This window comes from Pinus tabuliformis, chromosome J (assembly GCF_031772625.1).
Source record: "Pinus tabuliformis cultivar Carrire ecotype Pingquan chromosome J, CPIR1, whole genome shotgun sequence".
Taxonomy (NCBI): domain Eukaryota; kingdom Viridiplantae; phylum Streptophyta; class Pinopsida; order Pinales; family Pinaceae; genus Pinus; species Pinus tabuliformis.
The window spans coordinates 232,618,017-232,628,613 of record NC_142295.1 but is presented as its reverse complement, the minus strand read 5'-3'; the positions used below and the strand labels follow the sequence as shown (position 1 = coordinate 232,628,613).

The window sequence follows — 10,597 nt, the reverse complement described above, 5'->3', positions numbered from 1 at the left end:
ACATTGTGTTTCTCTCTATGTTTTGTTGTTGGTAAATTTATCTTTCTTAGTTAATCTCTCTCAGTAATTTTAACATGACTTAGGTTGACTATGGTTGACTATGGTTGACCATGATTGACTATGGATGACTAAGGGTGATCATGGCTCCCTATGGTTGATTATTGTTGATTATGATTGTCTATGGTTGATTGTGGTTGACTATGGCCAACCATGGTGACCATAGTCATTATCATGACCATGGTTGACCACAGTCAAATACGACCAACCATAGTCAACTATAATCAATCATGGGAATCCATAGTTAAGCATGGTCAACCATGGTGATCATAGTTGACCCTTGATGATCATGGTGATGATGTTTGACTACATATCACCATGGTTTATTTTGGTTAACTTAGGATGACTATGGTTGACCGTGTTGAATTTGGTTTACCTTGTTTTATCAAGGTAGAGCATCAATGACTATGGTTGACCAAATATGGCCATTGTTGATCATAGTTGACCATGGTTGTTCATGGTTAACTAAGATTGGTCATCATTGATCATGGTTGACTATGGATGACACGGTTGGTCATGTTTAACCATGTTGACCATGGTAACAACATTGACCAAGTTAACATTATTGACCATGCTAACCTTACTTTGATGTAGTTGACCATGGTTAGACATGATTGAATATGATTTTTCATGCTTGACCATGTTGATGAAAATCAACTATAGTAAATATGGTTGGTATACATCGATTAGTGACACTTTCCACCTTTTATATGCCAATTGGAGTATGAAAATTGCATTGAAAAATGTATATCAAAGACATTTACTAATGTGGTTCAATGTGGTTGAACATTATTAACCATGGTTTAGCTTGTTTGACCATAAATAAATAAGGTTGTGCATGGTTGTACTTATTGAGCATGTTCCACCATGGTTGAGATTGCTTGACCATGTCTAACCATGGTCGGGCTTCTTCGTCATGGTTAACTATGACCAATATATGCTTGAATATGGGAAAAAATGGTTGAACATGGATGTGAGAATTTACCTATAGAAGATTATTGTTAACCATGGATGATTAAGATGCACATGCATACTATGGTTAATCCTATTATCCCATGTTGACCATGGTTTACCATTATTAATATTTGTTAACCATGTTAACCATTGTTGAATATGGGTTCACCATATTTGACCTTGGTTGACCATAGGTGGCCAATTTGACCATGCTCTCTATAATTGGCTATGGTTGACCATGGGTGACCATTGTTGATTGCATATGACCATGCTCAACTATAGGTCAACCACACTTGACTAACCTAACAATACTTGACCATCAATTTTGTTTATCTCATTATGATGCCAATATTTGTTTGTCATATTGTGACATCGTTTTTGTTCAATTATGAAGACATTTGGAGTTCTCACATTGTGACACATTTTGTTTTTCGTCACATTATGATATCATTTTTTGTTAGTCACTGTTCAACATCATTTATTATTCAACACATTGCAATGACATTTTTTGTTCATAAGAATGTAACAATATGTGTTGTTCATCACATTTTGTTGTCATAACGTTGTAATGTAGTTTTTTGTTCATCACATTTGGATGACATTTGTTGTTCATCACATTGCAAAGCCATTTGTTTTTCATCACATGATAATGTCATTTGTTGTTTGTCATGTTGTGACATTGTTTGTTGTTCATTAGGTTGCGACATCATTTGTTTCTCATTACAATATGACATTGATATTTGTTTTCACATTATCACATTGACTTTTTGTTGTTATAAGCTACCTATAGATGATTGTGGTTGCCCATGGTTGACCATGATGTGCATATTGACTATCATAGACCATGACACACATGTTGACTGTCGTTGGCTATGGTTCATTACAATGCGCCAGTTGACAATGGTTGAAAATGATGCCCATGTTGACTATGATGGCTATAATTCAAAATTGTTAACCATGTTGACTATGCAACATCAATTTATGGTAAAAATTTTATATCATTTGTTTTTCATCACATAGTGACATCATCTATTATTCATCATAATGTAACATCATTTGTTATTCAGCACAGTGTGACATTGTAATGTGACATTGATTTTACATGTCATGTTGTGATGCCATTTGTTTTATTTATTAAATATTTAATTGATTCTTTCTAATGTATATTAATGTCTATTAATGTTTACGTATAAATATCAGTTAATTTATATACATTATATCGTTATGTCTATATATATTTATATATGCATATTTATACTTATTAATATAGCGTTATTAACATGTATTAATTTACAGGTAAATGATTGCCTGTATTAATGTGGTGTTACCAATATATTATTATAAAATTATCAATGTTGAGATTTGCAACAAGAAATGCTAAAAATAGAAAATGCTAAAAATAGCATTGCTATAAATAGCAGGTCAGCCATTGTGGTTCTTAGCAACAATGGGTGAGAAGTGAAAGTGCTAAAAATAGCATTTCGGGATCCCTTCTATTTTAGTCAATCCCTGGACTAAACATAGGAAGTAAAATTCAAATTTGATGTTAAGAGCTATTTGTAAATTGATTAATTAATTCATCTTGAGTTAATTAGTTAAGAAATTATGAACATGAATTCTATGTAAGGACATGCAATAGTTTCTCCTTTGATTAAGGGATTAATCCATCAGTTAAAGAGATAAGGATGAGTTGTAATTAGCTGGCTCAGTTAACTGAGTCAAGTCCAGTTAGATTACTTTAACAGTTTGTTAAATTAATGAGAGCTCAGTTAGTTAATGCTTGCATGCATGTAACTACTGTATTTCAGATCACTGAAGATTCAGTCATGGATAACTCATGCATGTCAGTTCAGTCAGAGACCCAGTTGAGATCAGATGGAGGACAGTGTACTATCAGTTGCTAGAATATTCCATTGTGAATATTCCTTGCATGCAGAAGGAATAGTATTCCTTAAGGATTGCGCAATTGGATCATAGGTTACAATGTGTATGATGAGGCCAATTCACACATGTGACATCATTGGACACCAATCAAAATTGTGCAAGGAAATAGGGGGCTTTGAGGGCTTGAGGAAGATATATACTATGTCTATTGAGTCTGTGAGCAATATTGTTTGATTACAGAGAGAGCAGGATAGCTTGAGCGCTGATTCTTTTTGTAACTTGAACCAGATTTCCACTTGTATGATAATACAGAGTTAGGGTTTTAGGCTAGTGCTTTCCCTAGTGTTATATCTTCTGTGTTATGGTTGATTACTTCTCATTCTCAGTTATATTTGTTCTTGGTTGATGTTGCTCATGTTCGATTAAGCTTCCACTAAATTGTTTGTAGAAGTAGATCAAGTGTTTTGCTTTATTACATTGCATTACCAAGTGATCTACAATAGGAATTTCTACAATCAAAGTCTAAATAATATTAAATTAATAAAATTAAAGCTACATTAAAGTGGCTTTTATTGTATAAGTATCGTCAACTAATATGTTAAACTATAGTAAATCATAATTTAAATATATTTAACCATATTTAATTACAGTCAAATAAACTCGACTATAATCAATATATAAAAACTAAAAATAATATAACCATAAACAAAACATAATATAAACTATATTAAGATCAATTTTAATATAGTATAAAATACTATATTAAGATCAATTTTAATATAGTATAAAATACTATATTAAGATATATCACATTAAAATAAAGTATTAAGCTATATTAAAAATGTTGTAAAATTATTAAAGTTTAAGTAATATTAAATTATTAAAATTAAATTTATATTAAAGTGAGTATATTTGTATAGATATAGTTTATCAATATGTTCATTCTTAAAAATCCACATTAATCCTAATTTAAATATATATAATTATAATCAATTAAAATAAATTATAATCTCACAAAATATATATATATGGCCCACTTTATTAAAAAGCTTTATTAGAAAGCTATATGATATATATATGGCCCACTTTATTAGAAAGCTATATAAAAGTATATTAAGATAGAATGTTAGAACTTAAAATATGTTTAAAATAGTTTTAATTAAAATATGTTAAAAAAAAATTAATATCTAAGTATATTAAACTATATTGAACCGTATGTTTTGTTTTAATTCGTATGTTAAAATGTAATTTAATTTAGGTTATTGAACTGTATATTTTGTTTTAATTCATATGTTAATATGTAATTTAATTTAGGTCAGGACATCTTTTATAATACTTTCTATGAATAGTTTTTTTATTAAGGTTATTTCAATGTAACTATTATTAACTTTTAATTTTTTTTTGGTGGTAGCTCTATATATATATGGGTTAAAAGATATATATTATTTTTTAGTTTATTTTGATCCGTGAGGTCGACTGTAGATTCTTTAAATATTCGGAAATTTAACCGATATAAATATGGTCAAAAAATTGATGGCACCCATATCCCGTCGGATTCCTAAATCTTTAGAGAATCTACAATCGACTTAAAAATGGCATATTTTGATTACTGATTCACGGAATATTTTGATTACTGATTCACGGAATATTAGGTTATTAGATTGACATAGGCGGGGTCAAATAATAATTGACTGACCATCAGTGCGTTTGATTGCCCAATATACTGGGAATCATGCCCATATTTGACCAGGTTAAAAGATTATTTTATTTACAGAGTTTTACCGCGATTTTAAGTTCGATCGAGTTTTTGAGGTTGTTGATTTTATATATATATGGGAAATTATGTGGAAAAACATAAATCTGATTTTAAAATATATATAACTTGATTTTAAAATATATATATATATATATATTAAAATCAGAATTATGTGTTTCCCCATATTTTCCATGGGTTGCTTTTAGAACCCTGAACGATGTATACTCCCAAAACGATATTTGCAGCACTCAAGATAAATTACGCGGATATGGTTGATATGCAACTGATGTCCATCTAAGTCATCTCTCCATGGAAACCATCTGAACAAGCGAACCCGAAATGTTGTCCCATCCTACCAACCTCTGGGATTTAGAAGCCAACAATACCTTGATACATGTTTACAATATAATATAATCTCTAAGCGAGATAAATTCAGTGTTCTTTACTTCCTCCTCCAAAAATTTAGCTGAACGGTCGAGACGGGTCCCCCGACTGTTACAGCAAATCCAGTTCGCTTATTCTCTATGGTCATGTGACGGCTACGGTACGTTAGCTCTCCTCGGTACTATTTAACCGAGGGCCTTCGTCTGTAAAATCCACACAGTGGAGTATCCATTATTAGCAGTACAGTTTTTGCTGTTAAGCTAAGGAGAAGAGCAGGACGGCAGCGATGGAAGTACAAGGCGGAGAACAACAGACAATGGAATACGTAGATCATCACGCCGCCCCTCTTTTGGATTTGCTAGAATTGAAGTTGTGGTCGTTCTACAGAGCCGCCATAGCTGAGTTCGTAGCTACGCTACTTTTCCTCTACATACCACTGACAACCGTTGTTGAAAACAAAGCAAGCAAAGGTACCTGTGGCGGAGTGGGGTTGTTGGGAGAGGCCTCGGCTTTCGGAGGAATGATCTCCGTTCTCATATACTGCATATCGGCAATTTCAGGTATAAGAAGCCAAGCGTATCCGGCAGCCCTGATCATAATCTGATTCCATATATATTGAAGGCTAAGTTGAATCATATTAATCATCAAAGCGTGTGTGCAGGGGGTCATGTCAACCCGGCAGTCACATTTGCACTGTTTCTTGCCCGGAAGGTCTCTCTTCCTCGCGCCCTATTGTATGTTGTAGCTCAATGCCTGGGTGCTCTATGCGGAACTGCCCTTGTGAGGGGTATGCAGGGGAGCTTCTATGCCTCCAACGGAGGAGGATCGAACTCTGTATCTCCCGCTTATTCCAAGGGAGCTGCCCTTCTCGCGGAGATCATTGGCACGTTCGTCGTGGTTTACACTGTCTTCTCTGCAGCAGACCCCAAGCGCAAAGCCCGCCACTCCCACATCCCTGTACATAACACAAATCATACTCTGCCACCCTTCAAACTCTTTCTCTATATATATGAACCTTGGTGTTATTAAATATTCATTCACTGACGGAAATTTACTAATATGACAAGTGGTTAATGCAGGTTTTGGCTCCGATTCCAATTGGGTTAGCGGTATTCTTGGTCCATTTGGCAACCATTCCCATCACAGGCACAGGCATCAACCCTGCCAGGAGCTTTGGCCCCGCTGTGATATACGGCCATCAAAAATCATGGGACGACCTGGTAAGAATAATATCTATAATTCCCTGTTAGAAAACATTTCATTTTACAAATCTAAATAACGTAAGGAGGAGATTTATATGGATAGAAATGGAATTTGATGGTGACTTATCGTTTAATGGATTGAATGTCTGGCAGTGGATATTCTGGGTTGGTCCGTTGATTGGAGCTGCGGTTGCTGCGGTGTATCACCAGTACATTCTACGGGCGGGTCGTTTGGCCTGAAAAACTCGGGATCGTCGCGTGGCCACCCAAGCACTTCAATATAGAATGAAAACTTCACAGGACCTCTCTTTATTATCCCACATTGCAATTCAATAATAAGTGGACGTTTATAGTGTAAGGTCTCCACTGTGGAGTTTTAGTAAGAATATTAATAATAATAAATACCATAAATGTGTGCTGTTGTTGTTTACACCTCTCGTATTAAATCTAAACCTGGATCATTTCTTGTCAAACTAATTGCATATTGCGTTACTATTGTGTTGGTGTTTTAAAAGGAAATAATTTGATTAAATTTTTAAAACCTAGTGTGTTGGTGTTTTGAAAGGAAATGATTTGATTGAATTTGTAAAAACATTAAGAATAGGAGTTGGAGTTGTCTATAATGCGACTTTTTGGAGATTCCGGTGACGGAATCCGGCGGAAGAAATTGAGGTTAAATCTTGATTTGTTGCAGTTAAAATGGTTTTTTAACTGCATATTTGGATTCAGCACTCTGAAAAGCCCCTGGGACGCTTCCATTCATTGTGCATAAACTAGCTATCAAACTTGCGATTCCAATAAATTCCTGCCGGATTTCTACCGGAAAAACCCGCCGGAAAGACTTTCAAAAAGTCGCTTTATAGACAACTGCTTAAGGGTATGTATATAAAATAAAAATAAAAATAAAAAATGTTTGGTAAGGTTAAAAAAGATATTTATTAAAGAATAATTTGCTTTATTGTGAGATATTTGATTAAATTTTTAACAACATTAACCATATATATTTACATAAAAACAATTTAATAATATTAAAAAAATATTTATTAAAAAATAATTAGATAATATTAAAAATAATTTGCAAAATGAAATTCAACGCTCCATTTCCGCTTTTAAATTATTTATAAATTTAAATTTAAAATTTAATAAAAAATTAAACCCCACAGCCCGCACAAACCAATTAATTTATACCCTCATTACCTAAATTATTATTAACAAGTGTGTTTGATGGCGTAAGGAATGTCTCCTTTTACATACAAAGTTGGCCGATAACACCTACCCCTGAACGAGGCAATTAAAAAAACATGAGTTGGATAAGGCATCGATTACCCACCCTCTGAAGCAAATTAGTAAGTTAAGAGTAAGTTTACATCAAAAGTGTGTTGCATTCTTTATGCGAGAGTTACCTACATTATACGATTACATAAAGGTTTTTACGGAAGAAATAGACGTAAATAGCGAAATGCAAGCCCTGTATTTCTTGTTACTTAAAGGCCTGTATTTATTTCCGTCTACCTCAACATGTAACAAGTAGGTAATGAGATGAGAGTGGAGAGTTTTTGGGACACCGTAAATGTAACCCCAGAGGCTTATTTTAAATTCTGTAATTTTTTTAATTCTCATAAAATTTGGTTGAAAAGGTAAAAGAGGAAAGATACAAAATAATATAAATAATTTACACACAATAATATGAGTTGCAGCTCTTTTACTGATCATACAAATTTTATTATTACAATGAATTTTGATGAGGGGTATTTAAACCTATTTCAACTAGGGACTCACCTAAAATAACTTGACATTCAACCACACACTAAATTCAATTTTACTCAAAATATGATTTGACTCAACTTAACTCAACTTGACTCTCTAATTTTAGATAACTCTCCATGCGAGAGTATTTAGTTATTTGAACACTCCTCCTTAATTATGACCAATAAACTAGGACATGACTCATGACAATTCAAACATGTCTGCTCATCTATGTCTCAACTAGGCTTACAACACCCAAGTTCCTTCTATGAACTCAAACACATCTTTTGCTAATGATTTAGTAAATATATCAGCCAATTGATTACTAGATTTACAAGGCCTCAAGTGAACTTCTCCATTGCTCACAAGTTCTCTAATAAAGTGATATCTAGTATCAATATGTTTGCTCTTTTGATGAAACACAATATTCTTAGATAGTGCAATCGTTGAGGTGTTGTCACAATATATTGTTGTTGATTCTTGAGTCCATCAAATACTATTTTTAACCATACTATTTGACACGCTACTGATGTTGTTGCTACATATTGTGCTTTTGTTGACGAAAGTGTCACAATAGATTGCTTCTTAGATGCCCATGAAACCACACCTAAACCAATATGGAACATGTAATCGGAAGTGTTCTTCCTATCATCCAAACTACCTACAAAATCACTATCTGTATCAGATCCTTACTTTTTGTGCTTGCATACATTATTCCACAATCTCTAGTTCCTGCTATGTATCTCATAAGTCTTTTTCCTTCTCTCCAATGTGTGTCTTTTGGAGCCTCCATAAATTTGGAAATCAAACTCACCCCTTGCATAATATTCAGTCTTGTAAGTGACATACATGATGGTGCCAACCAATCTTTTGAATAGAGTTGGATTGACATCTGAATAGATTTTAATAGAGTTGGATTAACATCTGATCCTTGATATCAAATGATGTTTGGTCAATCATAGACTTCATTATCACTCAAACAAATGACCTCAAGTTACATCAAACATACAATGCCACTCAACATTGACTTCATCTAGTGGAGGGTACAATAAAATTTCCAATTTATATTCGTTAAATTTTATATGTATTTGATGCAAGAAATTGCTACATTGAACTAGGAATTTTATGTGTGAACTTATGTTAAATTAGATGGTGTGTTATATTTAATTAGTTTTATGTATTCATTGCAAATATATGCTACATTGAACAAGGAGTGTTATGTGTGAGACTGATGTTAACTTGAATGATGTATTATGTTAATAATTGTTAAATTATCGAAATATCTAATGTTATTGTTATAATGTTAACATTGTTGTATCAATATGATCTAATTCTACCTGTAAAATTGATGTTACTTTGATCTAATAATTTTTAAAATTATAATATGGAATTGGTGGTATATACCTAGTCATAAAAGTAACCATTTTATTGTATATTTAACTCTTTGTTATGTAAATTTCATTTCAATCCTAACATGTCAATAAAAACAACATATTGATATACTTTTATATGGGAATATAACATCTACCATTCAAAACTCATGTAAATTCTCATTCCAATCAAAACTCAAGTAAATTCTCATTCCAATCATAGTATATGATAATTATATGGGAATATAACATCTACCATTCAAAACTCATGTAAATTCTCATTCCAATCAAAACTCATGTAAATTCTCATTCCAATCATAGTGTATGATAAAATAATGTGTTAGATGTAGTTTTCAATGGGAATAGAACCTCTGCCATTCAAACTTTATACATTACACTCTTACACTTTAGTGGAGGTCTTAATTTATGACCCAATAGTGTTAGGAGAGACCTCGAGTGAGCTTACAATTCCGTTGTCTTTGTGTTTCGAGGGATTCCATGAAATTGTCATCCTTCTGGGATGTTACATCAATATTTGTAAATTAAAAAAAGGTAAGAAATATTAATGAAATTCAATTCCCAATCACCAAAAATTTCACCAACTTTGTTTTTTCACATTGTAGTGTTACAAACCATGAAATGGATTTAAAAATTAAATAAAATTTAAAACATTTATGCGAACAACTTTCAAAATTTATGATGACATAAAACTAAAGAAAAAAAGAAATAAAATTGGTTCAATAAATGCATTTATCATAGCAATAACATGAATTTCAACCGGTTCTATCATATTTTACCATGAGAGAGTCACCACCATATAAATTAATATAATTTTCTTATAATAGTGATATTTCAAAATAATATCGCTTTTAAGGCAATGTTATTAGTTCATCTTTTGCAAAGTCATAATTATGTAAAGGAGGTATTGTAGTTTTTGCAAATTTTGTTAGCTAAACTTAAGAAAATGTGTCATTAAACTTATTTTACTTAAACCCTAATCATATACTAAATTTATCACAACTCTTTGACCTGTATTGAAATTTCAACTAATGCTTTTCGACCCTCTAATCCCATTCTTTTAAGCACTCAAGTGTTGATTTATAAAATATTAGTCCTCCCCCTTCATGATGTGACATATAATAGCATTTCATGCCCAATAAATTCGTTAAAGAACAAACCCTAATCTTCCATGTTTTACCTAAAACAAACTTTTCCATCAAACCCAAATTTGCAGTTTTCATGTG

The 10,597-nt window shown here is 32.4% G+C and overlaps 1 pseudogene across 1 annotated transcript; it reads left to right on the top strand.

Moving 5' to 3' along the window:
• The first annotated feature begins 5,269 nt into the window (after nucleotides 1-5,269).
• Nucleotides 5,270-6,536, top strand: LOC149226588 (putative aquaporin PIP2-8; annotated as a pseudogene). Its single transcript, XR_016247060.1, has 4 exons — nucleotides 5,270-5,595; nucleotides 5,697-5,992; nucleotides 6,115-6,255; nucleotides 6,391-6,536. The product of XR_016247060.1 is annotated as a putative aquaporin PIP2-8 (transcript).
• Nucleotides 6,537-10,597: the final 4,061 nt, after the last annotated feature.